We start from the raw sequence: 21,624 nt of genomic DNA on the forward strand, positions 1-21,624 counted from the left end.
AATAGCTTTCCTGTTATTGTCAAATCTATAAGCAAATAAGCCTTCTGACTGAGCATGTGGCAGGAGCACAGCAGCCCCAGACAAGCAGCAGTATGGGAGGGGAATTTAAGATGTCAGTACAGTTTTGTAGGGGTCTCTGTCAAAGCAAGGAACAGCCTGTCCTCGTAACGAAAGTTCCAAAAATGTCATTTTAAGAACAAAGTGCTCTGGCCTGTAGTCCTGCTTAACACCCTGTCTTTATAAGCAGATGTTTTAAAGGTCACATTAGGTCCTTTTATAAACTAAATCACAATAGCATTGTTAATTCATTTCACAACCACGTTTACAAAGCCAACATTTTAACCCCCTACCGAATCTTAACCTGCTTGTGGATCCAGTGTCTTTCAGATAGATGGTTGCACTCTGTAAGACTTATTCTTGGTGGAGGAGGATCAGGATAGGGAATATTTAAGCAAACCTGACATACACAAGTTCACTGGGCCTGACAATCGCACCCATGAGTGCTGAGGGAGCCGGCTGATGTTGCACAGCTACTCTTGATTATCTCTGAAAAGTCACAGTGACCAGGAGAGATTCCTGAGGTTTCCTGGAAGAAAGCAGATGTCACTTCTATCTTCAAAAAAGGCAAGAAGGAGGATCTGAGGAACTACAAGCCAGTCACCCTCATCTCAGTCCCTAGGAAGCTAATGGAGCAAATCCTTCTGGAAACCAACTCCAAACACATGAAGGACAAGAACATAATCAGAAGCAGGCAGTACAGATTTATGAAGGGGAAATCATGCTTAATAATCCTGATAGCCTTCTATGATGAGATGACAGGCTTGATGGATGAGGGCAGGAGTGGATGTTGTTTATCTTGACTTCAGTGAGGCATTCAACACTGCCTGCCATAACATCCTCATAGAGAAGCTGATGAAGCACAGGCTAGACAAGTGGATAGTGAGATGCATTGAAAACTGGGTCAACCGACAGGTGGCAATTGGCACTTTAAAAGTAAATTGAGTGAATTTTCACTATTTATGTACATGAGAACATGTGAATGAAGTCATCATGATTAAAGAAGCTGAACATCCTAGGGAGGATGGGGCCCTTTGTTACAGTGGTTACAATTTTAAGAGGACCTGATCCAATCCAGCTTCAGCTGGAATGAAGGTACCCAGTACACATGACAGCCAGGCCTCATGTGTCTTTCCTTGTGAGCTAGCCTAGAGATTTCAGTTCCTTGTCATTTGAAGGCTTTGTTTCACTAAACAGAGAAGCAATAGACCAGCAAAAGCCAGCAAAGGTGAGTGGCTTAGAAGTGGACAGTGGGGTGAAAGAAACACAGGTCCTAATTCTGATTTCATGTCACTTCAAAAGTGACCAACTACCATTAATGTCAGAAAGTAAAAGTAATTCAGCAAAGAAACCACCTTGACAGATTTCTTGGAAGCTTCTACTAGTTTAAGACAAAGCATAATTTATCCAGAACATAATTTAACACTGTTAAGTAATCCCAAAGACGTAACACTTACATGCATCTGACAAACATCATCTTAATCACACTTCTGTAAAACTTCTTGACCGAAAGCGAGTACACCCTTTTAACACACTGCTGGAACCTCACCAGAAATACATCTCTCCGTGATTTTGCAATTCTGCCGTATTGTTTTGTGTTGTAGAAGACAAGCTTTAGCACTGCCCAAATTCTTAGACTGCATTAAAAACTCTTCTCTACCTATCCCACTCTCCTGCACAAAAAATATTGTAGGTAAGTAATTTACCTAGTTGGTTTCCTTCCTCTCCTCTGCAAATGCCTTTTCTAATGGTTGATTTCAGGATGACCACAGAAATAGTATCGCAGAAATCAGAGATTGCCACTGTAAAATCAATGTGCAGGTGCAACATAAGACTTGAGGACAACTTATAAGTCAGTGTCAGCACAGTTAGATGTTCTAAACTTGTTTTCCTGGCAAAATATTTCTCGATACATAGCATCTGCTGATATTCAGAGCTTAAAGTATGTTGGAAATACTATATACTTTATCAGTGTCAGCCAACAGCTTTTCATCATCTGTATCACTATTCCCATTGACAGCTGTGGAGTGAAATGCAGAGGGGAGTTAGAAAAGTTACTGATGGTCACAGAGCGCTTTCACAATCAAAACTCTTGACTTTTTTGTTTCCAGCTTGGCACTTTGATTATCACTCAAGGCTGTTTCTCTTACAGTAGACCATCTTCAAAGACTCCGGTTATGTCAGCAATGAGAGGAAAACAAGTGTTTTCAGAAAACAGGAACTGATCAGATGCAAACAATGTTGAGGACACATCTGGGAGGCTATCATCCAAAGACATGGTAATTTACATTCATTCACAGAATAAGGTTATTCACTTTCCACCCACCCACATTTCGATTAGGCCAGTTCTGCCTTCATTTGTACATATATCTTTACTGCCTTTAAACAAATACATGGTGTTGCTGCTAAAGCAAAGTAAACAGAATTCTGTCAGGGATATCTGTTAGAATTGCTTTCTGTTTCTCCAGTGAGGAATTTGAACAGCATGTTTAAAGAAGATAGCTCAAGGACAGTTTTACAAACACTGGCATTTTAAACAGTGAAGACACTTCAGAGCCTCTTAAATCATAAAATCTCCCTGTTCAGCTCAATGGCTGGACTATGGGAAGAACTGGATGTTCTGTGACTTCCACCCTGCTTGAATGCAGAAATCAAGTAGTTGAAGCTAGAAGCAGAAGAATACAGGCACATGCTCAGGCTTTTTGATCTTTAAGGTATCCTTGATCACAGACTGAATGATTACATACCAGCAGATGAAATGTCATGATTTTAGATCTTTTCGACCTAAAACCAGGATATTTCAAATACAGTTCCTTTGAATTGAAAATAGCATCTCTTCTAAGAAGAATCAAACTCTTAAACATTTCTGCTAGTAGGTAATATACACAGGTTCCACTTCCCTGCCACTCTTGGAAGAACTTGTGCTCTTCCACATTCCTTCTTTCTTTCTTTGCTTAGCATATGAAGTAAAACATAGGGAGCAAAATTTGTCAAGAACAATGCTAAATATCAATGCATTTAGAGCTACTGACCACATACACACTTAACTCTGACTTCACTAGGGCAGCTGAAGAGTCTTACCAGCAATAATTTCCACATCTTGTATGAATATTATATGTTCTCCCCAATATTCGGGTCATCATGTTCTCAGAAACTTAAGAGATTGAGGGATGGACAGGGAGAGAGAAAATACAGATACTTCATCTGGCCTCCTTATTATGTCTCTGAGAAAGATATATATTTGCATGAAGTCTTGGATCCAAATTCACAACTGATGCAAGCAGAGACCTTGAAGTCAACACTACTAAGAATATAGTTGGCTCATTTTTGCTACTTCAGCCTCATGTTTGTTTTGACTTGTTTGACGCTGTCATGCTCAGAATAGACTACATAAAATTAGTTGGACTATCCCTGCATATCTTGGCACTTTAAAGTATAGTACTGATATTGTCCAGCATATAGCAGAAAGGAATGGTCTCCGTGTTCTTATATACAGGACCAAAGTTATAGTTATTAAAAAACATGTTACCATGATGTAATGGATCATTTAAAGCTATTCAAGGCCACACAATCTCTCAGTACCTCAAAGACTGACTTCTTTTTTCATCTGAGCAACTTCCCAGAGCTATACCTAGCCCCTTTAAATTTAGTAACTACAAGTAGAGACAAATTTATCTCTTAACAGATCTAAATAACATAGCAAATGTATGAGCCTGGCATTAGTGTAGGTCAGCAAAACCCCAAAATAGACAAAGAGGTAGCCACCTCACAGATTAGACACTGTAAACTATCCCTCCCTGCTTTTGTGTTTTATAAAAACTATTGGAATAGTACATACAGAAAGAGTAAGAGCCAGAATATAAAGAATGTTCAACTTCTCACATACCTTTGCTAACATATTTCTGAGCAAAAGCGATTATCTATACAGTGCAGTAGATATATGTGCATTAACTTGGAACAAAGGAAAAGCTATGTTTGAACACTTCTGCCTTGTTAATTTAACCCTGAACTACGCCTTCAGCAGTAATAATATACATTTTTTGAAAGAAGTGCCTCCTACATCAGAACTTTACAGCACTAAAGAGGAGACAGATAACAGACTTTGCTCTTGGCTTGACTCTCCAAGCCCAATTAACAAAGACGCATGACAAAGCATATGGAATTTGAGGTGGTGCTGCAAAACAGTGGGCAAAGAGAAAGTTCCTACTTATTCACCTGCAAGATACAGTATCCTGCATTTATAGATAATTGTGATGGCTGAAGAAAATGAATCAGCTGCTTGTGGACTCAGTAAGGGAACTACAGTCACTGCTCAACCTTGTTTTGAAGACTAGCTAGTGTCCAAAATTTCAGGGGCTGCAAGACTTACATTTCTGGCCACACAACATATAACAAGGAAAGTTAGAAGAAAATATTTGTTTTCTTTATAATTAAGGGTAGTTGGTGATACCCAGCACAATATTTCTTAATAAATATAACTCAAAGTTATTTACATGCCCGAAACACGTCTGGTTTTGTATTTTACATGTATCTAGATAACTAAAGAAATACAGAAAGCAAAACCAAGAGAACCGTAGTGCATTTCTGACAAATGACTGCATTAAAGAAATATTACCTGTTTTCCAGTTCAAAAATGAGATTGTTTTTATCGTCTTGCTAGCATGTAATGTTATTACATGCTATCACTAATCACTATCAAAACCTAAGAGGTGAGGGAAATTAACATATTTAGTAATTTTAAAGCATTAAAATATCCTCACTGACTAGAAGGTCTGGAAAAGTATTTTACAGCTTCTTGTTCCTCAAGTTCCTGGGTGAAGGTGTCACACAACAATGCAAAAGAATTACTTAGACTGAAGAAGGAACATTATTGTTTATATATTTTCCTCACAAGGCCAACAAACACACATACATTTTCAAAATATCCCAGAAGGAAGCCATCTGAAGAAAACTTAATGAAACGCTTATTTTCTTCCACATGATAAAGTATTTTATTGTTTTCTTAATGGCAAAAAAAAGAACAAAAATGAAAAAAGGGCAAAAGAGAAGGCTCACAGAAAGAAGAGAACTACTAGTAAAAGTTCACCCACTAAATCCCCCCTTGCAAGCTGGTTTCTAATTAATTCTGGCTCACAAGCTACTTCCAAATTTAACACTTAGCACAAATCCTCCTTTAAAGATTCACCATTAAGTTCTTCCTGAGGGAATGATCAAATATTTTAAAGAAATTTTAGAGAAATGTGTTTAGATGTATTTTGTCTTTGTTATGACAATAATCACCATAACCCTTGCCTTGACATGAAGGAATGTGTAGATCTCATAGGAAAGTTGCAACCTTTTGCACCTAACCCCGTTAAAAAATCCCAATCTCAGCACAACCGTGTTGTCATAAGAAGCTTCAACAGAAACGTGAGTGATAGAACAGGCAGGGCTGGGAATTAGCAGGAAGCTTTATATCTCAGTCTATCCTGAGATATCAGGGGTTCTGGTGACTTAGCCTTTCTTTCAGATGAGATAAAAAACAGAGGTCCTGGCATCTGGTGGCCATTAGGAAACCAGCAGTATTGGAGTTATTGGAGTAAGCCCAAGATGCAGTGTCAAAGACAAACAATTATATTTGGCCTTCTTAAAATTCCTAACTGTTTCAGAGAAACTCACATATTCTTCTACCCATTCAAAGGTGCTCTGCAATGTTTATTGATATGCTACAAAACAAAACACTAACACTGCAGAAATCTAATACACTGTACACCACATGACATGATGCTTGCTTCATCTCTTTTATTTATTATCTGAAAATAGCTATATTAGATTTTGCTACCTGCATAATTATCCTGAAGCCTCATTATTTCCCAGAGTGATGGAATGTGGAGAGGCTGCACACCCTGCAATAGGACCTATAGAAATAGTTTACATGGATGAAATCCTTTAGAGTTGCCCGAGTATCATGGCAAGGAAAGAATAGCTGCACTGTGTACCATCTTTGCTCTATTTTCTATAGTTTCTCTCATGTACTGCCCACCCACATGCCAGTTTACAGTGTTTTTCACAGCATGTAGGATCTTCGTGTCAGAGTTAAGCATGTACATTCCCTGTGTCAGTCAGTCATCTGAGCTTAGTGCTCCAGATTACCCCTCTTACTGTCCTTCTTTGGCCATAAAAGGACTCAGGTTGTTAATGGTCATTCTCTGAGTCACATCTCAATTAAACGGGTAAATTAGCTCAAAACTATATTGGCTAAATATCCTCTCCTCCTTTAACCTCCTTCCAGAGATCAAAAAAGTCAGTGAGAGATGCTGAATAACTCATCTGGATATGATGCCAAATTTACCCTGAAAACTCTTTCCACCTGCTGTTACTGCCCTTTGAGATTTACAAGAGGTCAAAACTAAGCACTAGCTGTATATAAACATACACCCACACGCATTTTTACTTGAATCAAGTATAACAGCTTTGGATACTTTAATGTTAATCGTACCCAAGGATTACAACCCTGATTAATTTCTCTATTTGTAAGAGGCATGTGTGTTGTCCCCAGAGTGAACACCGAGATGTATTTTCTGGCTTGAACAGGTTTCCTGTTTTGGCTGTACAGAGGCAGATTTTTCCTGAGTATATGAAATAATTTGACATTTTCTGGAAGAGCAATACTTCTGCTGTTGCAAGGAAGAGTACAGAATGATCCCTTTGGATCGCTGATCATTGACTCAAAAAATTTATGATCTGAGCTATCACATCAACAATCAGCTTAACAATAAAATACTGCAGCAGAAAGGTTCCTTTTTTATGGTCGCTATTTACGTGCCAGCAGCATAAAGCACAGCTGTGCTCTGAGCTCACCGTCTGCCCCTACTTTGTTGCAAGACTGAGGAGAAAGAACAGTTTTTGGACAAATGACAATTGTTTCCAAGATTTTCCTCAGCTAGCTAATTACCAACACCTTCCTACTGCAGTAAGTGATTTTAAATTAAAATCAGATTTGAACCTCTGCATCTATAGCCAGGAAACATATTTAGCTCAGGCATTCTCTGTTTTAAGAGGCAGAGGAGCTGCCATCGTTAAACTGAATGAATATCAGAGAAAGCTGTGTGTACATAGTTTCTTAAATAGCAGCAGTGCAATTCTACGGCTGGTGTGATGAGACTGCCCCTTGCTGAGCAATATTTTTCCCATGATTTCTTTAGGTTTTGCATGTATCTGGCAGGTTGCAAATCTTTCAGAGTAGGGATTGTATTTCAATTCTGACTTTTCATGTACTAGAGTACAGTAGGGTCAGACCTGGTGACCTGAGTTCACAGGTGTGAGCATTACAGAAGTAGTGCTAAGAACATGAGAAAGCCCACAACTCCACAAAGTGACCTTTCAGAAAAAAAAAAAAAAAAACGCATCTATAGCCATCTATAGCCACATCTATAGCATCTATAACCACATTTAGCTCAGGCATTCTCTGTTTTAAGAGGTGCATCTATAGCCAGGAAACATATTTAGCTCAGGCATTCTCTGTTTTAAGAGGCAGAGGAGCTGCCATCGTTAAACTGAATGAATATCAGAGAAAGCTGTGTGTACATAGTTTCTTAAACAGCAGCAGTGCAATTCTACGGCTGGTGTGATGAGACTGCCCCTTGCTGAGCAATATTTTTCCCATGATTTCTTTAGGTTTTGCATGTATCTGGCAGGTTGCAAATCTTTCAGAGTAGGGATTGTATTTCAATTCTGACTTTTCATGTACTAGAGTACAGTAGGGTCAGACCTGGTGACCTGAGTTCACAGGTGTGAGCATTACAGAAGTAGTGCTAAGAACATGAGAAAGCCCACAACTCCACAAAGTGACCTTTCAGAAAAAAAAAAAAAAATTCCTTTATGTCTGCATGGAGATACTTAAACCTCACGGATTTTTAAGAAATTTGATGTAAGTATTATCTGAAGAGTATTTTTGAAACGTAAAATCTGAATACAATTGCATGCTCTGGACTTCTGATAAGTGCTACATTTCCGTCCTTTAACCACAAGAAAAAAGAAAAAAAAAATCACAGCTATCTATACTCCCACACTCATCACACAAACTTCTGTGATGGGTACAAGACCTACAGTTGCAGTGAAAGAAATACAACCAGAGCTAAAAGTTCAACGTACGAACTGATCCAAACATTAACTTCCTAACCTCCCACCAGAAGCAAACAGCAACTTCAAATTGAAGAGCAGGAGTTGTACATTGTACACCCTGACACCCTGCAGATTCCTTTGTGGTACAGAATACATTAAAAAGGGCAAAAGGTTATTTTCCAGCAAAGTTTGTAAATTAAATTCTATAGAAAACCAAACAAAAGGTTACATGAGTGTTCACTTATCTATGAGCAGTGAACTCAAAAGAAAATATTTCATTTCAGATTTTGCAAAGGTGCCCTAACAATGGCAGCTTACACACCACAGGTACTCAGCAAACAAGGCTAAATTAATTAATATCAAATTTCAGTCAAATGTGCTGACCTGAGAAAGGTTTCAAGTTATTTTTTTCACCAAATGAATACAGGTTTTAAGACCTTTGCTAACAAATAGTACAGAAAGAGTAACTGAAAGGAAGAACACAGTATTTAAGTTGATTACTTTTAAAATGCATAGGCTTTACGGGAAATAAAGGAAGGAGTAGGAAGTTAGCTAATCTATTTATTTAGATAAGTTATCTTATCTTAAGGTATAAGTTGTCTAACTTACTTGGATTTAACCCAGCTACAGAAATATTCCCTGCCTCACATTGAGGAAAATGCCTTGCATTTGCTGTGCTGGAGGTGTAAAAGTTTGCACCAAATTACGTATTAAACTGCAATAAGGGAAATAACAGAGGCTTGCTAAGGAAATAAAATCTGCCCTCTTTCCTCCCCAATATACACATGTGCCCATACGCAGGATGTAGGCACAGCCTCCTGCCAGGTAATGGCAACAGCAAACAGGACTCCTGGCACCTACACTGCAGGTGCTCTTCCTCCATTTCACAGCCTTTCTCCTCCCACAGACCCCAGCTCATCCAAAGACACAGAAATTTCAAAAAATATTTAGAGAGAGCACAATCAATGAATGTCTTTTAAAAGCTGAACTTTGTTCAGTGTGCATCAAACGCAACATAACCAAACCAGCAGAACCTGCAGGCCAGAAAAGTATGATTTTTTTTTTTCTTCTCTTCAGTCCAGCTCTGCCTAAACAGACCTCCATCCAGCTTGTCAGAGATCCTGACTCCCACAGCACTGGGTGCCAATTGTTTCATACAAAGATGCAAAAAACCCCACTGCTGACAGGTCTGAGACAACCCAGTCTTCAGGGAAACTGTCTCATAATTTTCTCAACACTGCTGAAGTCAAACATCCAAGCCCCTACAATCAACCACCTGACTTCAAAGATATGGAAGAAAAACTGATACTTTTAGGATCATTTTGTTTTCTCCTGGTTTCTTCAATTCTGTCTAATATTGAGGGATAGAAATTGAGATTTTATTTTAAATAAGAGTGGATGTTCCCATCCTCACATCTGCATCCTCACAGGACTGCTAAAGATTGGCATGATTTTTCAAAATAAAAAAATAGCATGCACTACTGTTACAACATTGGCATCATAAGGCTAGTACAAGTAAGTCTCATGAAGTCCTTAGTGCTCTTAAACCAAACCTTCTTGTAATCCTTTAAGAAAAAAGGCATCACTGGCATCACTTTTATCCCTAGGCAATATAGTATATTACTTAGGGTTTTATTTACATTATGCCTTTATAACTTGAGTAAAGCAAAGTAACACCAACTTTGTTCTGTTGCTTTACAGAGATGTTATTTGTTCGGTACAGTTTAGGCTTCTACGTAATCCTAATTTCTAACCAGCCCCATGGGACCTCAGTGGAATATATGTAAAGAAAACTACAAGATTTAGGAAGTCTTTTTAATTTTGTGAAATTAAAACTCAAATTCAAATTCAGATCAAGTTCTACAAAATACATATTTTTTACATTATTATTGTGATTTTCTGTTCATAGAGCTTGTAGATTACTCATGAAAATCAAGAAAGCAAAATATTTGTATCACCTTAGGAAACTTGGGGGAAAACACAAATAAGCACACATACAAACCCCTCCCCTAAATTGTTACCAACAGCTACTGGTCTTAAAGAATCCCTTCCCCTCTGAGGGCAGTTCTCTCCACTACAATGACTTGAAAGAAAAATTAAATCTATTTATCCTTTCCTTGATAAATAGACATACAGAGCACTAGGATCAGCATGAGCATGATTATCTTACAGATAGCTACACACATGATATGGAGCATTTAAGAAAGTTACATGACATCATTCATGAAGCTATGTTGAGAATAGACTCTAGATTTCCTTATTCCTTATGCCACAACCAACTCCCCCTGTTTATCTGCAAAATGCTAGCTTCCTGCCCTAAGAATAAAATATCTGATAGAAGTCAACATCCTGCTACAGTTTTTCAATATCATCAGAGGGGAATTAGTGATTTCAGGCTTATCAAAAGCAGAGGCTGCAATGGATAGAAACTGACCAAGTACAGTAAATTTCATAACTCTGCCAAGTAATTGAATGAACTGTAGTGGTTTCATCTTACAGAGAGAATCTGGTTTCAAGTGGAATTTGAATTACTTTCCCATAGTAGTTTTATGATTAACTTATTTAACAGAGGCATTTTAGTTCTCTTTTGCAACTTCAAGATACAACTTGATACTAGTGTTACTGTGATAGGGTGAGGTAACGTCTACATAATCAGGCACAGGATGCCACTGACATTCAATACATGAGGAAAATACGGATTACTCATGTCAGACACTAAATAAAATTCCAAAAGAAAATTAGTATAATCAGTTCAAAGAGGCCCCAGATGATCTCAGTTAAACACAAAAGCATAGACTACATCTGACAGCAGAGTGGGTTTTAATTGTCTCTACTTTTCTCACTGTCTTTAAGGGTCTTAATTTTTACTGCCTACCTACAAAAGGGGGATGAAAAAAGAAACAACATCCATTATTTGAAAATTAAAGAAAACTCACAACATTCTTCATTAAAATTAATCCTGCTGTCTCTTCTTCTTTTTCTTTTTTTTTAAACAAAACACACAGATAAAGAAGTGTTGTAAATCTGAGATCTGTAAGCTGCCGGGTTGCAGAAGGGCCCCTCTAAACAAGTATGTCGTGGAGCTAGCCTGTACCTGTGTCTCACTGCACATTCCTCTGGCAAAGGAATTTACACCCGAAACCTGGTACCCCTCTGCCCTCCTGTGAGAGCGCTCGTAATACCGGAATGAAGAGGAGGGAAATAACCTTCTCAATGGAATTTCTTTAATGCAAATTATAAGCACATCTCTTAATGAAACGGATGCTGGAAGTATTTTGCCTGGTTATTCTTACACACACACAGCACATTACTACATACAGAAAACATATAACTACTTCAGCAAAATTAATTTCTGGTAAATTCAATGGTATCATATAATCCAAAGAAAATCTGTAACCAGCATCACTGCACAAAGATGACTGGGCTGACAGCCTTTCATGCAGGGAAAACTGCAAAATAATCATTCCAAATCTGGACAGTAGATTAATAAAAAAATTTAAACAAACAAAAAAATCCAAAGTTCCCTTTTCCTTTGTTTCACAAGTTGAGAGGTAAGAAAAAAAGGGGAAGTGGATCTGGAGAGCTACAACCAGCTGCAGAACACTTCTGTTAATAGCAGCTTAGAAAGAAAGTTACTATATTCCTATTACTGTTTGCTGAAATTTGCTCAATATCTACTGTTTTATGAATCAGATTTATGTTTGGAAAAAAACCCAAACAAACCACAAATCATTCAAAATCACAGCATTTTTTTTTAATTGTCACATTAGTTTACTTCTATCCAAAATACTTGGTAAATATTTTGGTTTGCGGTTCATAAAGTATCTTTGAATACAGTTGAAAAGTCATAGTAGTACTAGAGATCCAATATAAACATTAATTAATTCTACTCTACCACTATCAGCCTGTAGTTGAGACTAACTGGCTAGTTTTTAATCTTTGCCACTCCTCTCTGAAACATGTGCAGAACTTGGCTGGATAGTGTGAAGCTGAAAGATAAAGACCAACCAGAGTCTTTGGAAACTTCACACTATCACGCTAGTGCATAGAAGATTCAACTGAATGCAGATTCTTTAAATAGCTATAATCAACTTTTTACAGTTTTGTGCCTTACCAGTTAGAGGTTCAACCCTTCCAGATCGCCAAAAGGAGACTGTACAAGTCTTCTCATTTATAGAAGAGCCTTAGGGCATAGAAAGCACTATCAATTATGGTGCACCAGTTCAAAGAAGCAAAGCTACATAATAGACCTATGATCATTATGCAAAGTGATACTTTGCATTTCCTGGCTGTAATGTCTGTTTTCATCCAGCGGCTAGACCAGAGGACCAGGAGTCACAATCCAATCCTACCAATGGCTTGCCCTATGACTTGGGGCAAAGCTTTCTTCACACATGCAAGATGCTAATACTATTATTTAGCCTGCCACAAAATAATGTGGCCAGGCACAGCTGGAAGACATCTGCAAATCCTTCAGACCCAGAGGTGAAAGACAATACAGTAACGCAACCAGTGATTATGCATTTTAAAGTTAAAATCGCAACACATTACTTTGCATTTAAGTAAGAGAGACAGTGTGAAATGTATGTCCATGATAAATGAACCATAGAAAAGGAACAAAACAGACCAAGTATTGTTGCTCTAACTTTAACAGGCATGTTATTTCAAGATTCACCCTATCCTGCAACCCTCAGCACTCTGGAGGGTCTGCAAACATTTTACCTCCAATGGAGAACGTGCTCTGTGACACTAAAAGATGTTCTGACCCAGACCCCAGTTCATACAGTCTTGGAAGAGCAGTATTTGCCAAACCTCAGAGGTGATTTTCTGCACATTACCTGAGGTACAGGAGGCCCTCAGCTCCCAAAGAGTCTGCTGAGGGGTACCAACACTCCACATGCTCCAGGGCCAATCCGTTCACATGGAAATTGTGCCACTAAGAGTTATTAGGTCAAGCCACAGTTTGGAGCTCACTCTAATTATCTAGTCAGATTTCAATTTAATCTTAACAAGATGATAGATTCACAGAGATTAAGGTTGTTAAAAGTACCACAGAGTAAACCATATAAACACTGCCTTGAAGAGACCATCAAAAGTATTCTGTTTATGGCCACCAACTCACTTAACTTTAAAACCTCTGTGAAGTTTAAAGAGTATTTCCTTTATCTATTTGTGGTAAAAGTAGGGTAAGGATCTGACATTTACTTTAGCCACTACAATACTTCACCTTTTTTTTAAAGGAGTGGTTTGAAAGCTTTTTCCCTTCACCACCCTATCAACAACTTTTCTCTATATTTTTCTTAAGTTTGCACCTTACACCTTTTCAACCCACAGCAAAAGGCAAAGTACCATCTGTAGGAGGAGATTTCACAGGTGGTTTCCAGTATAAGCCCCAACTACTTCATTTGGTTAAAAATGCACTACTCCTCCTTTGTAAAAATGATCATATAAAGCTTACAAGAAGATAGAGCTGCTAAAAGCTGTTTCAGATGAAAACAGATAAAAAGCTTTTGCCAAATAGCAAGCAATGTATTTTTGTTACACCTATTACCCCAGTGAATCATAAAGTAAAAAGCATGAGCATTTCAAAAGTATGCTGGAAATAAAGCACCTTACTTTTGGTGCCCCGGGCTTATCGCAGACCACCTCAGTCATGCTCACAAGACCAAGACTCACCACAGTTCGACCCTTTCCAGTAACAAAGAGCCAGCATGTTCTACGCAAAATGCTGTACTCTAATCAAATGCAATACAGGACCTGCCAACCTCGCCTTCCAGCCAAATACACACCTCACATGTGCTGCAGTTCATGTAGAAGGCATTTACAAAGATACATTAATTTTACAGATAATGTTCCAACTTTACAACCCCTTCACACACACTTTGATGATAGTCTAAAAATCTCACAAGGAGGGCTGAGGCTGAAAGGCTCCAGGCTCCTTTTATGGAAAAGTCTGAAGACTACTATAAATTCTTAATTTTCCATGCTTGCTTTTTGCCAAACGTTTTTGCTCCTGCAGGCTATGTTCTTCCACTTCAGTTACACCCTGCTCTGTGGATAGCGTTAATCATCAAAGCACAATACAATGATTCACCTTCCTATTATTTTCATGTGTTTCCACTATAGCAATAGCAATAATTTCAAACTGCTTTATGTATATTCTACAGAGCAAGTGATTTCTGCACACTCTTTCACAGCAGAAGTTTGACTGATATAAGGAGAACTACTGTAACTTAAAATGGTCCTGGTCGTCTTTGGGAAAGTCAAGCAACTATCATTGTGTCAGTGAATCTATTTAACTTTGTCACAGTCATGAGATGCATTTATATACGCACTTCTGGAAAACTGACTTGCCAGCTTACGAATTCTAAGCAGATTTCAACTTAAAGTATTAACAGTAATAAATTCATCGCTCCTTTTATAACTATATCATTTTCTAAGAAAACACTTTTAAGTTTAAGACTCCTTTCTTAGAGCTAGATATTATTTCATGTCCACAGAGAGATAGCCTTACTACTTGTGAGGACATGACATTCATTAATAGAAAATAATCTTCAGTGATTCAAACAAAAGGATAAAGAACATAAGGAGCTGATTTGAAAAGTCTCTGGATGCAATGTGAACAGGTAAAGTACATGCAATAATTTAAAATATTGGGGAAAGAAAAAGCACTGACTGGCCACTATTTAGAGCTTTACAATAATTGTGCTAGCAAAAAGAAAAAAAAGTAGGAAGATTATTTCGTTTCTCTGATATTTATTTGTGGAGAATTTAAGAAGCACAGGAGTATTTATAAGTCCATTCCTTGTTTAACTGCATGATCGTTTTCCTCTCCTCTGCTTTCTAGATCAAAATCAACCCCTCCTAACAGTGCTATGAACTCATTTATGCAGTTGGCTTTCAGCTTACCCTGTACAAACATTTTATTCCTATGTCTAGGAAGTGGCGGGTCTTGATCACTCTGCCAGCCAAAAAAATAGTTAATGTTGCTGTTGCTACCTTGTTTTCAACCTCTTTACCTTTCAATGGAAAAATGACAAATATGCAAAACCAAAGGTTTCTTACAGAAACCTTCATGTATTGCCTTTTCTAGCTAGTTCCCAATTAGTCCAGATACAACACCTAGATGATTAGATTTTACCTGTGTTATACATCACACTGAGGTCTTGCCAAATGCTTGTGTCAAGGATGGAATCGTTTGTTCCAACTGGTAATGGGAAAAGCAACGAACATTAGGTGCAACCCTCTTAAACAGATTTAAGCAACAGCAATTCCTAGGTAACAGGCATTGACATGTCCTCACTGCTGCTAAGAGAGAGGCATCAGAAGAAGCACTATAGGTTTAACTGCCAGGAGTCATGCTGGCAGCCTCCCTAGACTACTGAGGTACAAAGGAGAGCTAGAAAGGCAGATGAGTTTAAGAGCACGTTGAGGCAAGGGCTGGAGGCTGTACAAAGTACAGTAGGTTCCAGCCAAATAGGAGAAAACAGACCAGGGAGTAAGGCAGACTCAGAGTACAGTAGCTCCTGGCATCTCAGTGGACTGAAGCAAATTAGCCCAATTTGGTTCACAGTGTTGATTCTCTCAATATGAAGGCAACCAAGTATGCAGAGACTATGCAAACTGGATGGTGCTGGTTTAGTGGCCCAATGAGGCTGACACAACCAAAGCTAATCAAAATTCTGCAAAAACAACAAGAAGGGAAGCTAGCACGAACCATAGGGGTCTGTGCTAGGGATCTGTGCTTTGTATCCATTTGGGTAAGAGCAGAATCAGAGGGCCAGCAAACTCACTTCTGTGAACTGTAAAAATAAAGTAGCAGAAAAGCCAGAGAAGCAGCAGATCCATGGAACAGTTCCTCTGACTTTGTATTAATTCTGTCTTCGCGTTCCCTCAGACCTGAGAGAAGAGGAAGCCATTCTGAAAAAAAAAAAGATGACTTTGAACACAAGAAGTAAGATTAATGTCAACACCTTTTGAAAAGTATTAAGTTAAATACAGCTACCGGAGACTGCAGCCACACAACTTCCATATAAATCACACCATCACAGAAGGGGAAGTTGTATGGAAAAACCCAAGGCAGGCTAAACAGCAGGAAATCTTTGTAAAATACACAGGAACAAATTATTTGCTTTCTCCTAGTATTTTCAGATTTATTGCCTACAACTCCAAGTTTTCTTTTTCCAAGGAACAGGTAACGAGAACTGCATGATCCCAGTCTAACTGCTCTTTCTTCTCAGATCTGTAAACTAAAAGAAATATATTAAGCTCAGTCAGGTTTTATAGCCTTTTCAGGAAAGTAAGAAACTTCTTGGGGTATAGGGATATTTTGGAAAAAAACCAAAACAAACCAACTAAGGAAATAAAGTTCATAATGTCAATGATCTCCCTTCCCACTGATCTTCTTCCTCCAATAATACTTAAAATTGCAGTCACTATCAAGACTGCATTTTGCAGGTACCCTCCCTCTATAAGCAATTCAGCCTCCTTTTGATGCCTTTCAAAACTCAAACAGACCTTGCTAAAACCATCCCTTCCATGGGTAACAGCAGAAGTGCTTTCATCCTACTTTTGTCCAGAGTAACAAAGAAAGCAGTCCTTTATTTTGAGACTGGATTCTCAGATAGCTTGAAAATTACCTATCCATCAAAGCTTAAAAAAATTATTTTTTCTTTCTGCTTTGTCATCATTACAACATTTAAGCTGAGACACAAGCATTACCAAAGTCCCTTCTTTTTTGACCTGGTAACACAACTTTTTACTGGTATCTAGGAAATAATTTAATTTTAAGTTGTTATCTATGGAGAGGCACACAAACCCACTTCGGAAGGAAGAGAGGAAGTCAGGAATCCTGGCAGCAAAGAATTTTTCATTTGTATCTACCATGACTTCATGATCACCTCATAATACTATTACCCCACTACAGTATGAGAACACCTTCCCCTCCCTCCCCCCAAAAGAATACCATCATTTTGTTATTTTGAGGTACCTAAATAATTGCCCTAAAATAACTGATAATCTCATAAAAGGCGCTGACAAAAGGTTAAAACTGGCTGGCATCTCTGAAATACATTTCTGTTTCTTCAGTACCGTTTAATCATCAGCTTTGCAGTGTTTTGTAGCTCTCCCTTCCAAGTTAATCTTAAAAGATGCTCCAAACCCAGGTGGGTCATATTGTCCAATACATAACCAAAACTGCCTGACAAGAGACTAGTTGGATGTTTAATCTTAAAACTCAAGTCAGCATGCAGCAGCAAAAGTACTTGCAGATATAATGCAGATTATCTGTATGAACAGGAAATGCTTTTGGATCAATTATACTCTTTCCAAAAAACACTGCAGCTTCCAACAGATCAAAACGTTTGTCTGATTAAACACCAGAAGGGGAAATGAAATGCTTCTTCAGGTCACACAACACCTCTCACAACTATGCAAAAGGCGGCCACAACCTTAAATGGATAATGATATGAAAAAAGCTCTTCAGGACACAAGCATACCCATTACTTTATTTCATAGCTGCTGTGACCTAACACAATATCGAAGTGCCAAATAAAATGCCACTCAATTATCTCTAGCACCCAGAAAACATTCAGCAAATAAACAATTCTTTATTCAGACGGGAGAGAAAGGGATATTTAGCTTTAAACGAAAATTTTCCATGGAATTCAACATGTCTTGGAAAGGGTCAGATAATGAGCACTGTTATGAACTGTTTGCTGCTTATATATTTTTTAAAGTATTTCTCATTATTTTGCTACAGAACTAGGGAATAATTCTCATTATTTTACTATAGACTTATTACTATTCAAGCTTGACCTTTGCAGAACAATCATTCTGAATGAAGTACGTGAACCTTCACCAAACAAGTGCCTCTACACTCATGCATTCTTACAGATTAGAAGATGGCTTAATCCAGGAAATAAATTCTGAGATTTACAAAATTAGGTTTACAGTTTGTTATTTCTTGAATTCTGTAGGGTCCTTCTTTACACAAGTAACTTCTTCAGATATTACTTCATTCACAATAAAGCTCACTGTTTTGTAGATATCATAGCTGTAAAAGTCAAACTGCAGAAAAATTGTATACCTATATATACCGATTAAAATGGCAAAGAAACAAAACAACTTTTAAAATAGGTCTTAATAGATAAGATCACATTTGCAGAAACTCAATTGTGGAAAGTGAAGTGATGAGAGCTGCAATTCTGTTTTTAAATATCCATAATTAAATAGCTATTTTTGCCCCTGTCAGAGCTGTGGGACAAAATTTATTTTTGGCATAAGGCCACTGAAAACAATGAGCTTGGCTCAATTAAGCAGGTCCAATACATTTTAAATGAAAAAACATTATGAAACATTTGTATCATAGATTAAAAAAAACAACATACAGAAAAGCTGGGATAAATTAAGAGAAGAGAGAAACAAGATCACTTGGGCTAGCTTGACATAAACTAGCAGAGCTTCACTTACTCAAAACAGAGCAGACTGCCCAGAACTGCTTTTGGCACGTAGTTTTTATTTGCCTTACTTGGATACTGTAGATGTTCTGCTGAACAAGATACTAAGCACTAGAAAGTATCTCTAGTTAATCTGCACATTTATTAGCAAAAAAAGAGCCCAGAAGATTTGGAAAAGCTGGAATAGTATATAAAGTCCCGACTCATAAAATAAAAGCTAACTGAACTCTATCCAAAAGCTCAATTGTTCCAAGAGAACATGTCCGACAATAAGTCCTAACAGCAGTTCCTTAGGATATCATATCAAGGCTAGCACATATTCCAGGTGTGCTCAACTACCTGAACAACAGCAGAAAGGAAGTAAAGGAGGAGTTACCATTTCACCTGTATATCAGGTATGCTCTCAAGTGGGCACAGAATGACTGCCAGGACTATGATGGAGCTCAGCTGAGGGCTTTGTGAGGAGATGAGAATCTCAAATTTTATTGCAAGAGACTGTCTCTAGACTTTGTGACCATTTTCATATCACGCTCCACCTCATGTTTATGAGAGGACATCCCAGAAACATCAGTAAAACTCTGATTATCCTTTTAGAAGTTCCCTCTTCTAAAAACTCTATTTTGCCCTAAAGCCTCAGGGGTGGACAGTGATTAGCCAAGGCAGACACCTGCCGCTCTAGCACTGTTCCTACATTTTGTCTTACCCCCCCTAGCTCTGGGCCAACTTTTGTCTTTTTTCTTACAGTGTAACAAATCTCTTGGAGATAATACCACATTTCTGTTTTATGCTTGCACACCACCTTATACTGACACTCCTGGTTCATGATTAATGCAAATTACTGATGATAAAAGATTGAAAACATGAATGAAGCACAGCTTCTGGAGTGCCTTCAGCTGAAAGCTGCTAGGGGAAACTCTTAGGTCACTATAAGCAATTGGTCTACAAATGAGGTAACGATCTCTCTGCAAAGTAACCCCATGTGTAACAGGAAGGCATCCATGTTTTCAATACTTGGCTCAAGAAAACGTAGATTACACGACAAGACTAATTTTGTACTGCCATTCAAAATATATCATCATTTATAACCAGGAAAAATAAGTAGAACCTCAGAAATTAATTCTGATACACTTTAAAGTCCTATTCTTAGAGAGGGAGGGATGACTACACTGTGTAATTGAGACCTCTGAGTCAAAGCCATCTTTGATACAACTTTATTCAAGATGCTGGCCTGACGTGCCAACCACTGCCTACTAGTCCCAGCCACAGCAACGTTCTCGAAGAATGCTCAGCAACTTCATACAATATTTTAGGATGTTTCTTTTATAACCCCTAAGTTATTGAAATGAAAGAGAAGATGAACAAAGTTATAAATCACATAGTCTTCAGCAACAAGTGTTTTAATAGTTGGTTGTCTCTGAGAATAGTCTTCTATAAGTTTTATTTTTCCTTATTAACCTAAAATTTCAAGCTCACGTTATTAACATTTTACTTCACTATGCTCCATCAGTTCAAACTGTACAGCAGAGGACTACTAAGAAATGTTTCAGAGATCCTGATTATCCTAAAAAAGCTCTGCTTACTTTAAAAACAATTTCAATCCCTAGTATTTCTCTTAACCTTCCGCAGGGTGCTAGCCTGTGTTTTCAATTCAGTGATACCAGAAAGTCATTTACCTACTACTGTATCTGAAAAGCTGACTAACATAGCTGTATATCTTTCCTGTTGAGCGTGTTTGACAGCATTTTTAATAAGAATAATTACATGCATTAACTGCTTAGACATATAAAACACTAAACCCAAGTATTTTAAGGACCTATTTCTGATTATTTTTCAAACTTTTAGACTGATTATACAACAAAGATTTTGCTTGTTTTCTAACCCTGAAGAAAATTGGCAGGAAGACTTAGAAATGGCCCGTGGATATTAATCTTACTCATTGAAATAGACTAAAGTTGACAAAGTCCCTTTATGGGCAGTGAAACATGTCAAGAAACTAACAAAAATTTGACTGCTTAAGAAACATGCTTTGAAACAGGTATGAAGCAAAATCAGACCAATGAAAAACCTGCAGTCAGCTACATCTGTATCAATCGGGAATAATTTCACTGACATGTTGCATGAATTTATAAAAACAACTGCAAAACATACCACATTTGTTTCAAAAAGCCTTGAAAAGACCTGCTTTATAAAAGTAATTTCCACATAGATTCCACTGCAACAAGAACACTTGGAAGAACATTTCTCAGTTTTGTTTAAGAAAAAAAACATAAAAGAAAAGAAACTCTCACAGCTTCCCACATTGTCTAATCTTTTAATCTTTGAGAAGATTAGAGCTTGTAACTACCACCTGATCAGGATGATGAAATTCTACTAGTGCAATTGATTATAAAAAGTGTAAAGCAGAACCAAGCCTTTCATATTGATGAAAAGTATAAATCCCTCTGCTATTACAGCCTTTTCAAACGAGTTCCTTTCAGTTGCACAGGAAGGTGCTCAAAAGAGTAGCAAACACAGTAGAAAAACATTGGCCAACAAATCAAGAACGCATGTTTTAACTGTTTTTGCTACAAGTCTGTTAGAGGTTGAGTTAAAATAAACATGCTTAAAACATATTATGCTAACTACTGCCATTAATTCACGATAGCTTATGTCCTATAAAATACACAAAGATCAGTGTATTGTACAGTCTTAATTTACATCACACTATAACAAAGAGGTTTTTTTAACTGCTGACTGTACATCAGTTGGACACTTAATTTAGGTTACAGATTTTCCAAAGGACTCTTTTATTCACTAAAGCCTACAGCTGAGCAGGCTAACCATTTCAGCATCCCAGTTGCGGAAACTTCTACGACACCCAAAAAAAAGAAAAATTATGAACATTTAAAAAGCCTGGGGATCCCTTACTAATCTGCTTAAACATTAATTAGGAACAGTAAGAGAACATCTGTGTTTATGTCATAAAATTGTCAGATTGACAGATCATAAAGTTATTGCTTCTGTATGC

The 21,624-nt window shown here is 37.7% G+C and overlaps 1 protein-coding gene across 3 annotated transcripts in view; it reads right to left on the reverse strand.

The window, feature by feature from the left end:
* COL4A6 (collagen, type IV, alpha 6) overlaps window positions 1-21,624 on the reverse strand; it is a 131,905-nt gene that overhangs the window by 109,148 nt on the left and 1,133 nt on the right. The gene's annotated exons all lie outside the window — the stretch shown is intronic.

This window comes from Calidris pugnax, unplaced genomic scaffold (assembly GCF_001431845.1).
Source record: "Calidris pugnax isolate Ruff unplaced genomic scaffold, ASM143184v1 scaffold38, whole genome shotgun sequence".
Lineage (NCBI taxonomy): Eukaryota > Metazoa > Chordata > Aves > Charadriiformes > Scolopacidae > Calidris > Calidris pugnax.